The sequence below is a fragment of the Dreissena polymorpha genome, chromosome 15, assembly GCF_020536995.1.
Source record: "Dreissena polymorpha isolate Duluth1 chromosome 15, UMN_Dpol_1.0, whole genome shotgun sequence".
Lineage (NCBI taxonomy): Eukaryota > Metazoa > Mollusca > Bivalvia > Myida > Dreissenidae > Dreissena > Dreissena polymorpha.
Genome location: NC_068369.1, coordinates 40,917,304 through 40,940,556, shown reverse-complemented (window position 1 = coordinate 40,940,556; position 23,253 = coordinate 40,917,304). Strand labels below are relative to the sequence as shown.

The 23,253-nt window shown below is 35.3% G+C and overlaps 1 protein-coding gene across 1 annotated transcript in view; it reads left to right on the top strand.

The window, feature by feature from the left end:
* The first annotated feature begins 5,862 nt into the window (after positions 1-5,862).
* The window catches only part of LOC127860464 (bromodomain adjacent to zinc finger domain protein 2B-like), a 232,918-nt gene continuing 215,527 nt past the window's right edge, over positions 5,863-23,253 (top strand). The window contains 1 exon segment of the mRNA XM_052398546.1: positions 5,863-6,060. The gene's annotated coding sequence lies outside the window, so the exon portion shown is untranslated.

The window sequence follows — 23,253 nt, the reverse complement described above, 5'->3', positions numbered from 1 at the left end:
CTATCGCATTGTCGCCATCGTATTATCGTGTTGTCGCCATCGAACTATCGCATTCGTCATCGTACTTTCGCACTGTCGCCATCTGGATTTTAATGTGTAACCACGATGGCCCTTACGGCATTCCGTAGTTTATCGAGTGTCCCGTAAATGTCTAATAGCGAAATAGAAGAAGACGTTTTAGGTGGGTAACAGAAGATGCTGCTAGGTACAGCTCTTTAAGTGTCCGAGGTGAAGCACCTATTTAATTGCACATTGGTTTAACATCTTATGCGAAAGCTAGGTTTGTGAATTAAAGGGATCTTTACACGGCTTGGTAAATTGACAAAATTGAAAAAAGTTGTTTCAGATTCGCAAATTTTCGTTTTAGTTATGATATTTGTGAGGAAACAGTATTACTGAACATTTACCATAGTCCAATATAGCCAATATATGTATCTTTTGACGATTTCAAAACCTAAAAATTATAAAGCGTTGCAACGCGAAACGATTGAATAATTTGGAGAGTTCTGTTGTTGTCGTTTAAATTTACGAAACTACGAAGATTGCTTATATAAGGTATAAAATACTTACACTGTGTATACCCGGCGGGTATATATATATATAATTACAACCAACATTTAATGTCTATGCCCACTCAGTGCAGATGTGTTCCGTCGAGATTGAAAAATGGTCTGTTATGAGTTATATTTTGCTCTCTTTTTAACGATTTCAAAATAACTTTGCAAACAAATAACCAGACAGCATTCAAAACGGCTTATCATCAATGATATTCATGATTCCGTGTTTACAAAAAATATGTGATTGTGTTGTCATTTACTTTTTATGGACGGCGGATACATTTTTGAGGTACCCATCTTAAAAATTACGTAAATGACAAAAAGCAATGCCTATTGTGCAGCCAACCTACAACATACTCGGTAAAATGATACTTTGATAAAAACAAAATATAACATGTACCTCACAGTACACATGATTGTAATGGTGAAAACCTTAATAGCCAGCAACCTTTTTATCGTAAATTCCATTTTATCGTGTTTTTTTCAAAAACAATGGGCAATATATCAAAACTGCGTGGTTCAATATGGCTTACACTCTAATATAAACGCTATAGCATGGCTAAGGTTTCGTGGTCTCATTAGGTATCTCCTGACCTACTGCGAAATGCGCAGACTGGACCATAGCTACGATAGCGCATATTGAATAAGACACATTTTCGCATGACGCGAGTCTATAAAAAATATCTTTGTTTTTTATAAATGAACATCTTAGCACAAGAGTCTGCCATAGAAAATTGAAGTCAAACTGTGTTATTTCTAGTAAACGGGCAAATTTCGGTAGCATTTCAGTCTTTCAAGAACGATTTCCATATCGAATGAAGAATACGGCAAACATTTGTGGTTAGATAATGAAACGATTCCGTCTTATCATGACACTATATTTTTCGGTAGTTATTGTTTCCTCATCTTGAAAGCAATACTGTGTTATCAACGTTTATCGAGAGTCCATTGTGTCTTCCCCGGACGATTTAGTACCGAGTCAAGATGCGGAGTTTTATTTAACCATATATCACAGACACAATAATATCGAAAATGATCAACCCAAACATTTTTGTGTCTTTTGTCTTCCGTTGAGTTTTAGCAAACACTGATAAATTATTTCCGATTGTCACGAATTTTCCTAATGAACTGCGTTTTACTTATCATTATGAAATGTAATTCATATGAATATTAAAATATTACGTTTTCCTTTAAAATTGTTTTTTGACTTTTTCGGCGTAAGCTGCATAAGCCAGCTTTTCACCCTGACTTGACCTTTGTAAGTGTCCAATAAAATTCAAATAAAATTTCCCGCGGCTAGGTACGAATGAATACACTTCATTTATTCCATTGGCTGATTTGAGTATACCACCAGAACATTGGAAACATATCCGCGTCTTTGTACCACTGTTTTACTGTATGAAACAATTTTATCTCTAATGAAAAGGCTTAATAGATAGAACAGTTTTACACTCAATTCTCGACATCAATACAGTTTGTGCGTACACCTTTTATTTTCAGAGTATTACCAGCGCAAAAGCGTTTATACTTAAAAGGCTATGTTCTCATATTTAGTACTTACTTCCATATTCCTGTCAACATGTTAACATGTAAAAGTATAAAGAGCAGTGGAAGCGAGGCCTCACTTTAAAGAATTGCATTTCAACCCGCGAGGTTTCGGGTCAAGTCGCGGACATTCAGAGTTTATATACAGGTCATCACCTGAGTTCGCGGTCAGTAAAATAATCGTTATATAATAAAGACGCTATCCGTGAACTAGGTTACCTGGAATTTTCTTTAGACCAGAAATATGTTAAAAGAAGATATTCGGCAATATAATTATGGTATGTCAATAATAGATTCTTAATGTGTTTTCAACAATACAATGATAACTATTATTTTTAATAAATTTAACAATAATTATTCCACCATATTGCCTAATGTACTAAAGTGATATTATGAGCATGTAACAGTTTATAGGTGTCTATCGCAACCGTTGATTATTTTTGATGTTTCTACTTCATATACACTTATAGTAATTAATGCAGCATCAACATACTAAAACAATATACCAGAAAGAGAAAAATAATGCATTTGAATATTAACCGTACTTTCGTTTGACAACTGATCATGCGTTTACGAGTTGAACCTAAATTTAGTTTTAGTGCAGATTTGTTCATACGACACAAAGACACAATATTGTTTTACGGATCATTTCGGCTTACAGGACTGGGTGGGTCACGTAAGAATATCGAATATAAAATATATTTTTATAAACAACTGGTAGCAAGGTGAGTTGCAGATAATTGATCAGTAACCACATTTTAACTAACTATTTTTACCTGTTAATTCTTTTCAGCTCAATTCAACAGTGCAAAATGCCCATAATATCACTTTAAGCATGAGCACGATGATTCTCGATACTGTTAATAATCGAATCAAATAGCAATGCCCGACAGACCACTAAAACAGGTTTGTTCTCGTGTGGCCGGTTGACTCATATGTTTAAATTTCACTTCCATTCTTCTTTTGGTTTTCTGTTTTGTATCTATAGGTTTATGACCAGCAATATGTTATAATGTAAAATAAGCATCGAAAACTCCCCGTAACATCCCGTACTGCGTGTGATGCAGCTAAGAACTGCACAGAAAAAGACATTCGCTATACTTGATCTCATTCATTAAACTATTTACGCCGTATATCTTTTTTAAAGATATTTCTTGTTATATATGCGATCCTTTCAAAATTATTTCATTTAACACGATATTCATAGTATGTGTCAATTTGTAAACGAGTGTAGCTCAAGAACTGAAAAGCGCCGCGAATTATTTCTCGGCGTAGATTCGGCAGTTATCAGGTTTTGGGTTATTAGCAAAACTGGCTTGCAAAACTTGCTCAAGCGAACAACTAAAAATTATGTCCCATAATGTCCCCCAAAGAAAAGAACCTATAGGCTGTCTAGATAGAAAAAAACTCTCGATGTGTGTTTACGGTAAGCAATACTTGTTCGTTCTTTTCTTTGAATACATGTTTAATGACTGCATTCTTTGTGAAATATGTGACAAATTTCGTACATAGAAATTTTGCCGGTCTGTGAGTATGTCCCTTTAATGATAAGCAAATACTGAGACGGTGCACTCAAGATTCGCTATAATGCTTTTGCAATAATTAATCGTCGGAAATCTTGTTTGCGTTAACTCCGAACATATCATTTTATACATGTGTTTCTGTCACGTTTACATTTACCATAGTATTTTTCAGATTATATCGGTTTATTAGTCCATTGATCCATGATTTATATAAGCAAACGTAATTGTATGGTGTTACTGCCCTTATACATTCATCATAATCTAATACTAGCAGCAGACTTACTTTTGGGTCAATTTGGTCGGCGATTCCGTCGAACGCAGCGGGTCCGTTTTCCAGCATTTGCTGGATGTGGAATTCAAACTAAACTGATAAGTCTGCCATTTTCAAATATGTACTTCCGAGGCGCGTCCAATAATGACCGACAACATATGAAATCTTGTGGTCACTATCTCACAAAAGTGTGTAACAGTAGATACGGAGCATAGGTCGATGGTAGTGGATACAGAGTACGGATGAACTCATACCTGGTTTCAGTTTATCCAAATTTACAAACGATTAAGAGTGGCCCGCATATGGATTTGTTCCCATGTTATTAATTGTTTATGTGTATGTTATTACTTCGTTTTCTTTTAATTAATTGGTGGCAGATGAAGAGGTACTTTTTACAATAACAGCGTTTAGTTAACCGCCTCTCACTTTCTTCAATAACTTGGTTTCCCTGTACGAAACAGTCACGTAACACATCTAGAATATTATATGACCGTTGAGATGATTTCATGAACGACTCCTAGACCAGTTATGTTGCCGGGCTGAAAATCAAGCCCGCCCTAAGTTGAATCAGTTCAACTTTTCAATTGACTTGCGTCCGACTGCCAGCGTTAATGTCATTCAGACGGCTAACAATCGACAGCTTCGAACTTCAAAATGCTAAGCGAAATAAGAAACATTCCGCATGTGAATATTCAGTAAGTGCCGATATAAACTACTTGATATAATATATTGTTATATTATGTGACATGATAGAACATTATTATATTAAAACGGCGAAAAATGATAAAAGGATACAACTTGAAGAAAAAAAGGAAGAAAAAGCTTGATTATCGGAATCTACTAAAGGGGTTACGCCATGCATGTGTTTGATACAGAATTTATAGGGGGTCTAAACTTTTTATTGTTCGGATAACCGAACATTGAAATTGGTGACATCTAAGGGACGCTATCTCAAATTGCTCACGAAGCAAACTTTATTCGTGTTGCTTCCCTTGAATCGTAGTAGCTGTTCAAACATATCGTCTGCATTTGTCAGTTGTGCTATATTTATGATACAATTAAACATTTTTAAACGTGATTCATCTTCATTAGCTCGAAATAATAATTATTCACATATTCCCCTTATTCGTTGTATTTACTTTATATAACACGAGACTAAGCGGTGAACATAATCTTTAATGGTTTCCAAAAGTTGATTGACAGTTCTATTTTTATCAACACGTGCTTCTGTATACAAATAAATATCGACAACTTGTTTGCGGGTAGTGTGTTACCTAGATAATTAGTTATTTGCACAAAAATTCCCTTCGCAATAGAACACACTGGGTGAACGTTTGATAAAATGTACCATAAGACATAGTAAATATGGCATAAAGGTTTATTATAATCTATATCTATTAACTAGATTTATGTAAAATAATAATTTCAACAAATCAGGATACTGTATTACAGTGCTATTTTGTTAATAGAAATCTATAGGTCTAAATGCAATAAAATTGGTCAGATATGTAGAATATAAAACATGCAATACCAGTTGCACTGTGAATCTATACTGTACACAAGTTTTAAATTAGGACAAAACGCTACTTAAGAGCGTTCCGTTATATATGTACATGTATTGTTGCGTATATCGTGTAAATTAGTATGAAGTTTCGACGGCTGATATTTAATTAAGTTTACCTTGCCGGTTGTTTTTGGTTACACACTTTAGTGTAAACATTTGTTAGCGTGTTACTCGGTTTGTAAACCTTCGTGTTCAACGCACAGAAGTTATTAAATTGGCTATTAATAGACGCCAATTTGTTTGTCAATAAGTCGTTATTGTTCCGGGGCATAAGTTTCACGATTAACGCATACTAACTATGCAAGTAATGTCAACATGGTTGAATATAAAACTGTGTAGTTTTCAGATTTTTTCGTTGATTCTCAATCTTTGCAAAATTCTGGCTAGTATCCCTGAATAGCTAACGCTCAGTCTGCTAACTCCAAAACATCCAATGATTTTTGTAGCCTGAATGAATGCTAATTCACTTCGCTGCATATATTGACTACAACTACAATATAACTCTCGCATCGAGAGAGATAATTCATTCGACATATTACTAGTGGATTCTTTCTTTGTTCCGAGGTTTACAGTTAATTTGTCGTTTAAAAACATTTGCAGGTATGTACATTCATTATTTTTTTAATGTTATTGTAGATGTTGACATCTGTCACCCAATGGTATGTTTGTTGTTGATATTAATTCGCATTATGTGTTCGTTTTTTGGAGTTATAATTAAGGAAATCTAGTTTATTGGTTTTACACGGGCTTGTGGAAGATTCTGAAGTAAAATGGAGGATACTTGCTGGGTTTAGGTTAAGACATTATAGCTAGAAATGCAGACGGGCGTTGGTGTTTAAAGAAATAATACTTTCAAAAATATCATGTATTTAAACAAATGTTGCAAGGTGGTTCTTTTCATTGTGCCTGTAAAGTAAAATAGAGGAAGTATCTAATGTTATGCATGTACGTTTTAACTACTGTAACTGTTTAAATACATAAAATACAACATGTTTTTAACTTTAATTTACAATATGATGTGTGCACATGTTCATTTTAATTTTAATCAAAATATATCTATTTTCCAAATGCCCAAGAGTATTTAGCTTTGTGTTTTTCTGCATAAAGGTTTGACAGGGTGGCAGTCCATAGACTTTGATCTGATAATGTCAGTAACTTTTTTAAGTTTTAAGTAACTGTAATACATATTATTTATATTACCAAGTTAATCTTTGCAACATATTATCTCTATCTTTTGCATCCAGTTTAATTCGTGTTATTTACCTTTGCTTCTAGTACATCAAAATAAATCTTCTAGTTTTAATATATTTTTCATATACATGTGTAGCAATTACAAGCTGCTGTTGTGGTATTGCTTAATGAATTAATTATTGTGTTATTCCAAACCTTCAATACGGCTTATTGGTCAGATAGAAACGCCTAATTCAATTTAGAAGTATTATGATGTACATGTATATGATGATATAGATTCAAGATGGCAATACCTAATTGCTGAAGTAAATGTGGCAAATATGTAATAAACATGAAATGTCCTTAAATTGGTATGTAAAAACAACATTAACAATCCATTTTATTTACAATATATGTTTGTTTGAATTGATAAATGATTAATATCAAAATGGACTAGAAATACAAATCGTTTCATAGCGTGAAAACAGATTAAATTTGAACAGTCATCAAATTATTCATAGTTATACTTTTGTTCAATCACATTAAAACTGCCTTTTGCAAAAAAGAACAATTAGTCCGGAGAATGAAATGGCATTACATGTTAATCATGTAGTTAAAAATTCCTTCATTGCATACAATAACTATACACTACTTGTCAAATATTGTTAAATGTATGGTGTTTCTTTTTCTGTTCCTGAGATACTGTACATGGGACCCAGTATTCTTCAGTACATTTATTTCTCTACTGAACATTTTTTTTTCTACCACACCCCATATGCTCAGAAATTTCTTGAAGTCAGTGTTGCCTTTGGTTTTACACAATGTTACTTGTGTGAAAAATGCTCCCACTCTTTCCATTTTTCCCAATATTTCTGTGATAGAAAATTAGCAGATGGTTTCAAATAATGGCTGAGTGATGTTAAAAAGCAGATACAGACAAGTTTTCTCCCATAAACCTTTACATCTAAATGAGTCATGATATCAAATACTTGAAGATGAAATATTTTTCTTTCAAATTCGATTCAGGCCAATTGCAAACACTTTTTACATGCTTTCTACATTTAACATTCAAGTTGTTAATATATTTAACTGTAAACTTGTTTCGACCTAGATTATATTTCCCAATAGAAAGGTTTAAACAAATTTTGTCTTCACTTTCAAAATTGATATTAGACTGAGGCAGTTTACATGAAACTGAAGTAAAACTTGGATCCATTGTGTTAAAGGTATTTATATGTTTAATCACAGTCGATAAGTTTTCTTTGTGTGCTGTTTATAAAAGGTGGATGTCGTTCTTCTACTGTTAATGAATATCAGTAGAGGAAAATGAATTTAATAATTACAGCGCGTTTAAATTCAAACCATGTTTTCCTAAGTCCTGAAGATTTGTTGATATCCTAGAAAAAAGCAAATGAAAATTGTCCTTAATCTTCCATAAATAATGGTGTCAGGATAAAATTATTTAAATTCACAGAACTGTTAGGCAATTTGCGTTTATACAGATAACTATGATTAATTTACAGTACAAAAATTTGTTGCTAATTCCTTTTATTATTTTGCACTGGGAAAACTGGACTTCTTGCATGTGCCTTAAGTATTGTCCTGGATTAGCCAACTGGACTTCTTGCATGTGCCTTAAGTATTGTCCTGGATTAGCCAGCTGGACTTCTTGCATGTGCCTTAAGTATTGTCCTGGATTAGCCAGCTGGACTTCTTGCATGTGCCTTAAGTATTGTCCTGGATTAGCCAACTGGACTTCTTGCATGTGCCTTAAGTATTGTCCTGGATTAGCCAGCTTTAGTGCAGTGCAGGGGGTTTTTCCAGAGCGCAGCTCGTTTTTAAAAATTGTAATGAACCATTTCTTTCCTTTATTATGCTCAGCAACTAATGACCGGAATTCAATGAAACTTTATGGGAAGCTTCACTACCAAGAGGAGATGTGCATATTATCAGCGGGTTCTGGTCGGATGATTTTTTAGCTCCACTGGCCAGTGGCCAGCGGGGCTTATGTCATGGTCATGTGTCCGTCGTGCGTGCATCCGTGCGTACTTGCGTCTGTGCGTGCGTTTACTTTTCCTTAAAACATCTTCTTCTCCTAAACAACTGGTCCAATTCTGATGAAATTTCACAGGAATGTTCCTGGGGTGAACCTCTTTCAAATTTGTTCAAATTGTGCCCCTGAGGTCAAATTTGACCCTGCCCCAAGGGACACAAAAATGAAAATTTGCTTATATAAGGCCTATTTTGTGAAAACTTTCAAAACTTCTCGTCCGTAACCATTGGGCCTAGGTCTATCAAATTTGGTATGTAGAGACATCTTATAGTCCTCTACCAAATTTCTTCAAATTATGCCCCTGGGGTCAAATTTGATCCTGCCCCGGGGGTCACAAAATTGAACATATGCTTATATAAGGCCTGTTTTGTGAAAACTTTTAAAATCTTCTCGTCCATAACCATTAGGCCTAGGGCTATCAAATTTGGTATGTAGAGACATCTACTAGTCCTCTACCAAATTTTTTCAAATTATGCCCCTGGGGTCAAATTTGACCCTGCCCCGGTGGTCACAAAATTGAACATCTGCTTATATAAGGCCTATTTTGTGAAAACTTTAAAAATCTTCTCGTCCATAACCATTGGGCCTAGGTCTATCCAATTTGGTATGTAGAGAAATCTAATAGTCCTCTACCAAATTTCTTCAAATTATGCCCCTGGGGTCAAATTTGACCCTGCCCCGGGGGTCACAAAATTGAACATATGCTTATATAGGGCCTATTTTGTGAAAACTTTCAAAATCTTTTCATCCATAACCATTGGGCCTAGGGCTATCAAATTTGGTATGTAGAGACATCTAATAGTCCTCTACCAAATTTCTTCAAATTATGCCCCTGGGGTCAAATTTGACCCTGCCCCGGGGGTCACAAAATTGAACCTATGCTTATATAAGGCCTATTTTGTGAAAACTTTCAAAATCTCCTTTTCCATAACCATTGGGCCTAGGGCTATCAAATTTCGTATGTAGAGACATCTAATAGTCCACTACCAAATTTGTTAAAATTATGCCCCTGGGGTCAAATTTGACCTTGCCCCGGGGGTCACAAAATTGAACATATGCTTATATAAGGCCTATTTTGTGAAAACTGTCAAAATCTTTTCATCCATAACCATTGGGCCTAGGGCTAACAAATTTGGTATGTAGAGACATCTAACAGTCCTCTACCAAATTTCTTCAAATTATGCCCCTGGGGTCAAATTTGACCCTGCCCCGGGGGTCACAAAATTGAACATATGCTTATATAGGGCCTATTTTGTGAAAACTTTCAAAATCTTTTCATCCATAACCATTGGTCCTAGGGCTATCAAATTTAGTATGTAGAGACATCTTATAGTCCTCTACCAAATTTCATCAAATTATGCCCCTGGGGTCAAATTTGACCCTGCCCCGGGGGTCACAAAATTGAACATATGCTTATATAAGGCCTATTTTGTGAAAACTTTCAAAATCTCCTCATCCATAACCATTGGGCCTAGGGCTATCAAATTTGGTATGTAGAGACATCTAATAGTCCTCTACCAAATTTGTACAAATTATGCCCCTGGGGTCAAATTTGACCCTGCCCCAGGGTCACAAAATTGAACATATGCTTATATAGGGTCTATTTTGTGAAAACTTTACAAATCTTTCTGTCCATAACCATTGGGCCTAGGGCTACCAAATTTGGTATGTAGTGACATCTTATAGTCCTCTACCAAGTTTCTTCAAATTATGCCCCTGGGGTCAAGTTTGACCCTGCCCCGAGGGTCACAAAATTGAACATATGCTTATATAGGGCCTATTTTGTGAAAACTTTCAAAATCTTTTCATCCATAACCATTGGTCCTAGGGCTATCAAATTTAGTATGTAGAGACATCTTATAGTCCTCTACCAAATTTCATCAAATTATGCCCCTGGGGTCAAATTTGACCCTGCCCCGGGGGTCACAAAATTGAACATATGCTTATATAAGGCCTATTTTGTGAAAACTTTCAAAATCTCCTCATCCATAACCATTGGGCCTAGGGCTATCAAATTTGGTATGTAGAGACATCTAATAGTCCTCTACCAAATTTGTACAAATTATGCCCCTGGGGTCAAATTTGACCCTGCCCCAGGGTCACAAAATTGAACATATGCTTATATAGGGTCTATTTTGTGAAAACTTTACAAATCTTTCTGTCCATAACCATTGGGCCTAGGGCTACCAAATTTGGTATGTAGTGACATCTTATAGTCCTCTACCAAGTTTCTTCAAATTATGCCCCTGGGGTCAAGTTTGACCCTGCCCCGAGGGTCACAAAATTGAACATATGCTTATAAAAGGCCTATTTTGTGAAAACTTTTAAAATATTCTTGTCCATAACTGTATGGCATAGGGCTACCAAATTTGGTATGTACTGACATGTAATAGTTCTCTTCTTAGTTTGTTCAAATTATGCCCCTGGGGTCAAATTTGAAACTGCCCCAGGGGTCACAAAATTGAATATATGCTTATAAAGGGATTATTTTGTGAAAACTTTAGAAACTTCTTTCCCATAACCATTGGGTCTAGGGGTACCAAATTTGGTATGTAGTGACATCTTATAGTTCTCTACCAAGTTTGTTCAAATTATGCCCCTGGGGTCAAATTTGACCCTGCCCGTGGGGTCACAAAACTGAACATACGCTTATATGGGGCCTATTTTGTGAAAACTTTAAAAATCTTCTTGTCCATAACCATTTGGCCTAGGGCTACCAAATTTGGTATGTAGTGACATCTAATAAATCTCTACCAAATTTGTTCAAATAATGCCTCTGGGGTCAACTTTGACCCTGCCCTGGGGGGTCACAAAATTGAATAAACGCTTATAAAGCGCCTATTTTGTGAAATCTGTAAAAATCTTCTTGTTGAAAACCATTCAGACTATGGCTACCAAATTTGGTATGCAGTAACATCTTATAGTCCTCTACCAAGTTTGTTCAAATTATTCCATTTGGGTCAAATTTGACCCTGACCCGCGGGTCACAAAATTGAACATTATATACGCTTATATCTTGCTTATTTTGTGAAAACTTTAAAAATATTCTTGTCCTTAACTCTAGGACCTAGGGCTACCATATTTTGTATGTACATGTAGTGAGATATAGTAGTCCACTACAAAGTTTGCTCAAATTATGCCCCTGTGGTTAAATTTGACCAAGCCCAGGGGGTCACAAAAGTGTACATGTGCTTAAATAGTGCCTATATTTAAGTATTTGCACATGCAGAGAATATTTGTTTCAGCCTTTTTTCAGCAGTGGAGCGATACAGGGCCATCATGGCCCTCTTGTTCACAGAGACTGAGAGTTATGGGCCTTTGAAATTTTCTATACAAAAATTCTTGTCCCCCCAACTACTGTGCCGTCAAGATGTTTCCTTTTATCTGAATATATAGTGCAATATTTTGACAAAAAAAAACCTTTGGGGAGCATCACCCGTCTCCGACGGTTTCTTGTTTCATTTGTTCTTGTAATGAAACAGTAATGCTGTTTAACAATCACTTAGATTTGTATTTGGGCCTATTTAAATTAATAAGAAATTCATTTTATTCTATTTGATGACTGTTTGTTCTTTTTTTTTAAACTACAGCTAACAGTAACAAAAATTAACAACATCAGCTCCATTACTGTCTTTTGCTCTTCTTGAAATCTTATAGCATATGAGTACATACATAGCAACCTGGAGGGATATACATGTAGCTGGGAATCTGAATATTGCAACAAACTGCCAATCACTGATGTTGGAAAAAAGTATCTTCTAACTACAGTGCCTAACTCTTTCAGTGCTGGAACCGAATTTTGAAGGCCTTTGCAAACAGTTTGGATCCAGATGAGACGCCACAGAATGTGGTGTCTCATTTGGATCCAAACTGTTTGCTCTTCTGATAGTATTCTTTGAAAAAAAATCGAAGAAAATGCTTATTTTAGAAATTCAGCAGACGACATTTTAGCAGACGAAAAATTTCCCAGCATGCAAAGGGTTTGATATTTCAGGAAATATTGCAGAGAAATCTACATATATCCCATTTGACTATTATGAAGTAAGCAAGGCCATATTGCAATAATACGCTTTGCAGCAAGTAGCAAAATATTTATCTATGAACAGATGTACAATCCACCAGTAGCATGGTATAATTGTTTACTCTGCATAAGTGAACCTCACCCTTCCGTGCTTAGTTCCTATCGCATGACACACATTGTAAAAGGCTCCTAGATATGCATAACATGTAATGTACTAAGTACTTATTATACACATTTATTTTATACATTTCTACTTTGGAAAATGTTTCCTAGCAATGTATAAAGTTCAAGTACAAGAACAGGTAGTATTAATTGACTCTCAAAGACTCTTTGAGTTGATGCATATTACTTGATTGTGAAATTTAATTATGACACAGCCTAGGGTACAAAATATAAATCTGTAAATGTTTTAGATTAATATAACTCAAGTAAGGCAATTTACATTATTGCAACTGTAAGCACAAAATGTCAGATATTTCCATGAGTAAATGAAATAATTTTACTGTAATGTTTCATGAATGTAGACCATGGATAATGAAATCTACCTCATTGTATGCAGTCATTATTATGCATTGTGTGATTCATTCATTCATCAGACATCAGTGGTATGATCCTTTATTTATGATGCTTTGAACATTTATTAACATAAATTATTTAATTGCTCATCATCAGGTTATTTCTTGGACACAGCAGTTATTTTGATTACAAATGTCAGATACATTAAACATGCACTTAAATTTTTGCCATCTGGGTATTTTTATGTCCCCCACTATAGTAGTGGGGGACATATTGTTTTTGCCCTGTCTGTCTGTTGGTCTGTTGATCTGTCTGTCTGTTTGCGCCAACTTTAACATTTTGCAATAACTTTTGCTATATTGAAGATAGCAACTTCATATTTGGCATGCATGTGTATCTCATGAAGCTGCACATTTTGAGTGGTGAAAGGTCAAGGTCATCCTTCAAGGTCAGAGGTCAAATATATGTGGCCAAAATCGCTCATTTTATGAATACTTTTGCAATATTGAAGATAGCAACTTGATATTTGGCATGCATGTGTATCTCATGGAGCTGCACATTTTGAGTGGTGAAAGGTCAAGGTCATCCTTCAAGGTCAGAGGTCAATTACATGTGGCCAAAATCGCTCATTTTATGAATACTTTTGCAATATTGAAGATAGCAACTTGATATTTGGCATGCATGTGCATCTCATGGAGCTGCTCATTTTGAGTGGTGAAAGGTCAAGGTCAAGGTCATCCTTCAAGGTCAGAGGTCAAATATATGTGGCCCAAATCGCTTATTTTATGAATACTTTTGCAATATTGAAGATAGCAACTTGATATTTGGCATGCATGTGTATCTCATGGAGCTGCAAATTTTGAGTGGTGAAAGGTCAAGGTCAAGGTCATCCTTCACAAGGTCAAGGTCATCCTACAATGTCAAACATCATATAGGGGGACATTGTGTTTCACAAACACATCTTGTTCATGGTATTCTTTATCATCAAACATTATGATGTTTTGATTTTCAATAAAAGTGATTTCAATAATATGTTATCAGGTAGTATTAGATGTCTTTGGCAGGTATTCTCAGGCTTTTTCCATAACAAATACAACTTAAGCATACACCTACGGTAAGTCCTGTTTGTAGGCTGAGCAACATGTGGTTGTTTATTTTAAAGTTTTTGAGGTCCTTCTGTAAGGACCCAGAGTGTATCCTAGCACTCTAACCTAATTAACTAACTCAACTCAGTAAAATAGGGATAATTTTTAGCTCGGCTGTTTTCGGAGAAAACCCGAGGTATTGTCATAGCCAGCTCGTCGTCCGCCGTCCGCCGTAGGCGTCGTGCTAAAACCTTAACATTGGCTCTAAAATCAAAGTGCTTCCACCGACAACGTTGAAACTTCATATGTAGATGCACCAAGTTGATGAGTTCTACACGCCACACCCAATTTTGGGTCACTAGGTCAAAGGTCAAGGTCACTGTGACCTCTAAAAAAAAAAACAACAAAATTCTGACAAGCTTTCGCAGCCGAGCGTTGGCACCGTTTATGCGGTGCTCTTGTTAATTAAAGCTGCAACATCCAGCTCATTTTGGCGTGATTGATTTTTGGGAAAAGTGGATTATTAGTAAGAAATCCCACTGGTCCAGTAAGGTGACCACCATCCATAGCCCACGTGTTGCCAGAAACCGGGATTGAACCGTTGTTGCCTAGTTGAGAAGTGCGTGTACCAAAGACTGGGCTTCACAGCAAGCCTGCTTAGCAATATACTTTTCATGACCTTTGTGTACCATATGATCTTGGCAGTTGATATATAATGCAATATGGAAACTATAGGCATGTTTTACTGATCCTTGGTACACTTGTACAGTCAGCTTAATGGACCCAAACTCTTATTGACTTGTATTGATTCTTTATTGTTGGAAGTGTTGTCTAACTGACTACCATTGATAAGAGGACCTGATAAATTTAGATACAACATTCAATGTAGTATTGGTTGATGCAATCATGCAAGAACATTAAGGACTTTATCAATCTAATCCTAAACCCAAATCCAAGCCAAAATTTAGACCAAGGCTTGAGACCATTTGTTTGTTATACACATGTCATACATTAACACATACATTTACACTTGTCACTAACATTATGGCCACAATGGGAAAACTTATATTTTCATTTAATGATGTGTTGGTGTAGAATGCATTACCAAGTAAAATCTTAAAGAAGACTAACCAAAAACATTGTGTTATTAAATTTAAGTGTTGAAGTCCTTGGCTGTCATTCACAAAGCTACTTAGGATAATCTTAACTTAAGTTTTGACTTAAATAAAACTTTCTGATAATTCTTGTGAGATTCAATGATATCTGCTTATAGAATGATTAAATATCAATCATTTTGGTTTAATATGTACTTTTCCAAAGCATTTAAATGTCAAAGAACTTCACACGAAATAGAAAGATACTAAGGTAAACGTGTGACTGATAGGAATTTCCTTGAGGGCCTTTATCAATACAGGCCCTGCTGAATATAATTTAATAGAATTTAATATAATTAATATGGTTTCCGAAAACAAGAGAGTTTAAAAGATGCATTTACCTTTTTATCACAAATAAACATGGTAAATTGCTATCTATGCAAATTTTAATGATTGACAATGAAGTAAATGGTAAATTCTATTATCATTATTACAGTTTAATTTAAGAATAAAAGTAAAAAACATGCAACAGTTTTAAATCACCTTCATTTGACCTTAGTTTTCCTGCGTACAAACCTCAGTAAAAACATGTCCTGATGGACTTATGATAAACACTTGTCGCAGTTTCTATTTGACACTTTACAAATCTGCATTCTGCTAAAATCTGCTTTAACTTCCCAAACTCTTGCCTGATGTATAGCAAAACATAAGATTATGGTTTGCATGTTTTAATTCCTGACAGTAACAAATTACATAAAACATGAAAAGTGTATGGCATAAGACCCATTTTCAAATCATGCGGGTCATATAATGTGGGCCGTGCTCTGTGAAAAGGAGGTTTATTGTATGTGCGTAAATTGTCATCCTAGATTAGCTTGTGCCGTCCGCACAGGCTAATCAGGGATGACACTTTCCCCCAAAACTGGATTTTTGCTAAAAATAAATTTTCTTTCAATTAAAAATAAAAAAAAGCGGAAAGTTTCGTCCCTGATTAGTTTGTGCAGACTGCACCGGCTTATTTTTGGGACAACACTTTCCGCACATGCATTAAACCCCTATTTCACAGAGCACGACTCATATAAGTTCATGATTCACATGACTAACAGGAAGACACTGTCTCATTTTCATTATCCCCACGCTCCGAATTGGAGCGTGGGGATTATGTGGTTATTCGTCGTCTGTCCATTCGTCCGTCCTGGCCACTATCTCCTCCTACACTATTAGCACTAGAACCTTGAAACTTAAACACAATGGTAGCTATGAGCATATGTACGACAGTGCACTATTTGGAATTTTGATTTGACCCCTGGGGCAAAAGTTGCAGCGTGGGGATACGCATCGGCCGCGCCATTTCTAGTTTTATATCTGATTGTCATTCATAATTCTAAAAAGGAATGTTTAATGTTTAAAATCTGACTTACAGTTACCTTTTTTACATGCATAAAGTGTAATGACTGTATAGAACATTTTCAGTAATTAACTTGCATGTTTAAATGGATTTGAAAAAAACAAAAATATATACCCTGATAGTCAAGATTAAGTTTTATAAATTATTAAAAAAAGTGATTCTTTTGGTTTACAGATCAGATAAAATTGGTGTTATAATCTGAGTGTTTTACAGACTAAAGTATTGAAGATCAAAAGCCATTTCACAAAAACTGACCCAATGTTTTAACCCAAGGGTCAGATTCCTTCCCTTAAGTTTTCCCTCCAATATTTTCACAGGTTCATGCTAGTGGCCACTTTTTGACCCCCAGTTTGAACATGATCACTGTCTGCCAGCACACTTTTAAGCTGTTTGTTGCAGAGCTGTAGTATGCCTTCTGTACAGTTTTCAGGGTTATACATTACAATATCAAGTTATTCTTGTAATTTATTCACATTTGCATATACTTGAAATACTGCCTTTTGTAAAAGCTCTTGTTGTTAAATCATTTTCAGTTGTCTGCGTTGTCTAAAATCTTTGTCTGTTTTGTGTATATAAATATGAAATTGTGTGTCCAGGTTTTTAAATATTTTGATTATGCACATCTGAAAGATAATTAGCCAGTGTTTAAAGAGACTTGCACATTTCAGCAAAAATGACAACTTTAAAAAAAAACATCGCAATTCGAAAAAGATTTTATGTATCATATTCAAACAAGCAAAATAGCTCCTTACTGAGATTTCTTTTTTAAATTTAAGTGTTTGTATTGATAATCACCAATTAAAGTTATAAATAAAACATTAGTATATGTATAATAGAGCATTAGTAGTGCTTTCCATTGATGATTAAGTAAACCTTGTATTATCAAAATAGGATATAATTCCCCATCCAGATTCAATAGCCTGCTTTAGCTTTTGCTTGTAGCGGTTATTGTGTTTATTTTTATACTTGTTAGTGTAATTACATGAATTGAAAACTTTATCATGTGTTTCAGTCTTGTTATTAATTTAATGACATTAACATAAATAGCAACACAAATCTGTGAAGAATACTGGAGATAAAGTTTTCACTGCAGGTTCTGCACATTATAAGGTAATTGGTTTTATAGATATTCAATAAAAACAATAAAAAAGGAAGAAAGGAATGTAAAAAAACACACACTTTAATAACATCTGCATGAGATTCAGTGGTTTTCCATTTTAGCATAGCATCTGTGTGTATATTGTACATGTATGAGATGGTTGACTTTATATTGACTACTTATGTGTTTAAAATGATCAATAAATAATGAAAGTAATTCACCTGAGTCTAGTGTGCCTTGTTTACACATGAATTTATAGTGTATGGTCACTGCAAGATGCATGGTGTGACTGATATATAGATTAATAACAGTTAGCAGTCTGTCAGCCATAATGGCAACAATGGACATTTAAATAAGACAGCATATTGGTGGATAGTTGTGCACAAAGAAAAGCAGTCAGGTTTGTCCCTTCTCGTGACTGGCAGTGTCATATTGGATATTTGAGATTTTTCTGTTCTCATAGCTGACAATTATATAGTGCCAGAATCAATAGTTTTCCCTGTGTTCTCAATCATTCCAAGTTGTGTTTTTCACTGTATACTGCTTTTCAAAGATTTCTCTTGTCTGAAAGGCATCTGAAACTCCTGGCTGTGAATGTTCTATAATTCTAAGCCTGTAAAGATGTAGAACGCGATGCATCTGGAAATGGGATGTGTGTCATATCATATATTCCTGCACAATCGTAATGTTCTTGTAGAACCTGCCTGAAAAGTTATATATAGAACTCCTTTCAGTTTAAAGGAAATTTAACCATATTATAGTTTACATGCATTTGCTGGGAGATGATGGATTTCTATTTAACATTTCCGTTTTGTGTTGGAATATTTGAGAGAATTTCCTAGCAGGTAAGGCTTTGTTTTAACTGGTCTGATAAACTGAACCCTGTTTCATAATGGGCCTTGAAAATGCAATGCATGGCTTCAAAGAGAAGCACACCTGCCATGTACACATGCAGACATGCATTATTTGGCTGTAGTGGAAATTGAAGATAGTCCAAGCAAGCTTCCACCTAAATATTGAAAAGAACTTGTCTATTCAGGTCAAAAGTATGTAATTATTAAATATATAATGTATGACTTCATAATTAAGTGTTTCTTTTTTTTATATGTTTTAGTTTTTCTGTCAAATTAAGTTGCACACATAGAAACATAGCTGAAGTACATTGTATTAGTACCCAACGCATACAAGCATTGCTTCAATAGTACACAAGAATACAGCTAATTATCATAAATATCATTTACCGGGTAACATGAATGAATTGTAATTTGTTTCCCAAATCATGAGTCTTTTCAAACTGTGACCAGAAGAAAAGAACGAGTCAAGTTGAAAAGAGGAAATTTCATGAAAAATGTTTTTTTATGCTCCGGAAGGAGGCCATATAGTGATCGGACCGTCTGTCTGTCTTTCCGTCAAACTTTGCATTTAGGTTTCGCATTTAGGTTTCGAAAGATGCTAATAACTTCGATGTCGCTTCAGCAATACTTGATGTTTGGCATGCATGTGTATCTCATGGTGCTGCACATTTTGAGTGATTGAAAGGTCAAGGTTATTCTTCAAGGTCAAAGCTCAAATATATGGCTTCAAAGCGGCACAGAAGGAGGCATTGTGTTTCTGACAAACACATCTCTTGTTTTAGGATGACATTTATTGTTGTTTTATCTGTAGTTATTGTTCCACTTACTACAATTCACAACATATGCTAATAATTTGTAAAAAAAACACATGAGCAATGGACAATATATGACTCATCGATGATAAACAAAATGTCACAAAACAGATAGATATGCTGAGAAAGATGTATTTTTTGTTTTCTATCATTATGTAAAGGGCATGATGTAAGGATTTTCTATTTTATTATTATCTGTCTTTAAATATGACTTCCCTTATTTCATCATCATTGTTTAATTTATGTGTATCATTATGGTACTTAATTTGATGTACTTCATATAGAGTGAATATTGATTTAATAATTGTATATACACGCAATTAAAACATCTGAATTAAGAATACTGAAATTAAACTATTAGGAATATTATTTTTGTTATTTTGCTGGGTGGGGGTTGGGTAGGGGGTGGGGATGTAACTGTTAGGTCAGGGCAATTGTCAAATCAGTTGTAAAATCAGTTGAAGTGTCAACAAATATAAGAAATTAGATAGCTGGTTTAAATAACTTAAACTTTACCAAATACAAAATTGATGTCTGAAGAAATATCATAGCAAATGAATGTTAATTATGAACTGACGTAAATACCTTTATAAAACCATCTTTAAAGATAAAAATAAAATTAAAAATTTACACAAACAAAAAAGTAATTGGTTGAGTCATATATACTGACATTTGAGTAGTGATTAACAATAAATTATAGACATTAGCTCAATTACTGGCTTGTTACACACTAGGTCACTTAAATATGTAAAAACTACCAATGTGTAATTGTTTATCTGGTCTTTAAATAACAAGCCTCTTAAAACTGTCACATTGTGTGTATGTGATCTTTTCTTAGATATGCGTTTTCATATATGTGATGTCTCTTTTAATTGCTTTCAGATGTATTTGAAAACACAGTTTAGCTTTAACTTGGTAAGAAAAGTAATATGTAATTCACTGTTTTTTAATGTTTGTTATCCCTTGCCAAAGGCGGAGGGATATGAAATTGGAATTGTCTGTCAGTCTGTCCATCTGTCAGTCTGTTTGTCTGTCTGTCACAACAGTGATTTTTAGCAGGGGATATCAATTCAACGAATTTGCTTGTTTGTACTTTGTATTACGTCTCAGAAATCATTTGAGTTGTGCTCTGGGAAAATGGGGCTTAATGCATGTGCTTAAAGTGTTGTCCAAGATTCACACACGCTTTATAGGGACGACACTTTCAGCTTTTATGGAATTTTTCCTTTAAAGGTTGTCTTGTCCTAGAGAATATCCAATCAAGGCGGAAAGAGTGGTCCCTGGTCTGCACAGGCTTATCTGGTAGACATTTAAAAGTGAATGCACATGCATTAAGCCCTGTTTTCCTGATGCAAGACTTACTTCAGTTTGGAACAAAATAAACAAGATGCATACATTTTATTATTGCATAATACTGAAGTTCAAAATCTTATCCTGATTTTGTTTCTAATTTCATATCATTTCCATGTAATGAACAATATAGTTTGAATCCCCTGATGTTCTGATAGGTGTAATGGCAGCAATTACAGTGACCAAGGGCAGTATACCAAATGAAATTGAATTGGACAGCAGGGCATTACACAGCTTTAATATCTGATTCATATCCCATCTGCCAAAGACTGGGCTAAATGTCCATTGATTTCAGAAACAGGTTGATAGTAGCTTTCCTCTATTTATCTGTATCAACACCAAGCATTGAGACCTTCTGATTGATGGTGTGGGCTCAATGTGCCTGTTTGCCAGTATTTTGAATATGTAGTTGTGAAATGTTAGAAACCTTGTAGTGAGTGAACTGCTTGTAAAAGGTCATCCTACGACTGTAGCGTTGAGAAAGGCAATGTATTATTGCATAAAATTAAATAAGTGAACTTTGAAAATAACCTGATTAAACATGAATCCAAGCTTTTAATATATATATAAATGGGTACTTAAATACTAAAAGTCCTCATTCAAAAGATCACTGTTGCATGGTTTGGTATAAAAGGTAGATGGATTTATAGGAATATTATCTATAAAAGGCTGGGTAGGAACAGATTTATGTGCATACCATATTTATATCAGATACAAAGTTTCATTGTCAACCAAAGTGCTATGTAAACTTGTAAAGTCAGCCCACACTAAAGGCTCTCACACTCAACCATAGTGCTATGTAAACTTGTAAAGTCAGCTCACACTAAAGGCTCTCACACTCAACCATAGTGCTATGTAAACTTGTAAAGACAGCTCACACTAAAGGCTCTCACACTCAACCATGGTGCTATGTAAACTTGTAAAGTCAGCACACACTAAAGGCTCTCACACTCAACCATAGTGCTGTGTAAACTTGTAAAGTCAGCTCACACTAAAGGCTCTCTCACTCAACCATAGTGCTATGTAAACTTGTAAAGACAGCTCACACTAAAGGCTCTCACACACTCAACCATGGTGCTATGTAAACTTGTAAAGTCAGCACACACTAAAGGCTCTCACACTCAACCATGGTGCTATGTTAACATTTAAAGTCAGCTCACACTAAAGGCTCTCGCACTCAACCATAGTGCTATGTAAACTTGTAAAGTCAGCTCACACTAAAGGCTCTCACACTCAACCATAGTGCGGTGTAAACTTGTAAAGTCAGCTCACACTAAAGGCTCTCACACTCAACCATAGTGCTATGTAAACTTGTAAAGTCAGCTCACACTAAAGACTCTCACACTCAACCATAGTGCAGTGTAAACTTGTAAAGTCAGCTCACACTAAAGGCTCTCGCACTCAACCATAGTGCTATGTAAACTTGTAAAGTCAGCTCACACTAAAGACTCTCGCACTCAACCATAGTGCTATGTAAACTTGTAAAGTCAGCTCACACTAAAGGCTCTCACACTCAACCATAGTGCTATGTAAACTTGTAAAGACAGCTCACACTAAAGCTCTCACACTCACAATAATGCTATGTTAACTTGTAAAGTCAGCTCACACTAACCATAGTGCCATGTTAACTTGTAAAGTCAGCTCACACTAAAGGCTCCCACACTCAACCATAGTGCTAAGTTAACTTGTAAAGTCAGCTCACACTAAAGGCTCCCACACTCACCATAGTGCTAAGTTAACTTGTAAAGTCAGCTCACACTAAAGGCTCTCTCACACTCAACCAGTGCTATGTAAACATGTAGTCAGCTCACACTAAAGGCTCTCACACTCAACCATAGTGCTGTGTAAACATGTAAAGACAGCTCACACTAAGGCTCTCACACTCAACCATAGTGCTATGTAAACATGTAGTCAGCTCACACTAAAGGATCTCACACTCAACCATAGTGCTATGTTAACATGTAAAGACAGCTCACCACTAAAGGCTCCAATCACTCTCAACCATTGTGCTATGTAAACTTGTAAAGTCAGCTCACACTAAAGGCTCTCACACACTCAACCATAGTGCGGTGTAAACCTTGTAAAGTCAGCTCACACTAAGGATCTCACACTCAACCATATTGCCATTTAAACTTGTAAAGTCAGGTCACACTAAAGGCTCTCACACTCAACCATAGTGCGGTGTAACTTGTAAAGTCAGCTCACACTAAAGGATCTCACACTCAACCATATTGCCATTTAAACTTGTAAAGTCAGCTCACACTAAAGGCTCTCACACTCAACCATAGTGCTTGTAAACTTGTAAAGTCAGCTCACACTAAGACTCTCACA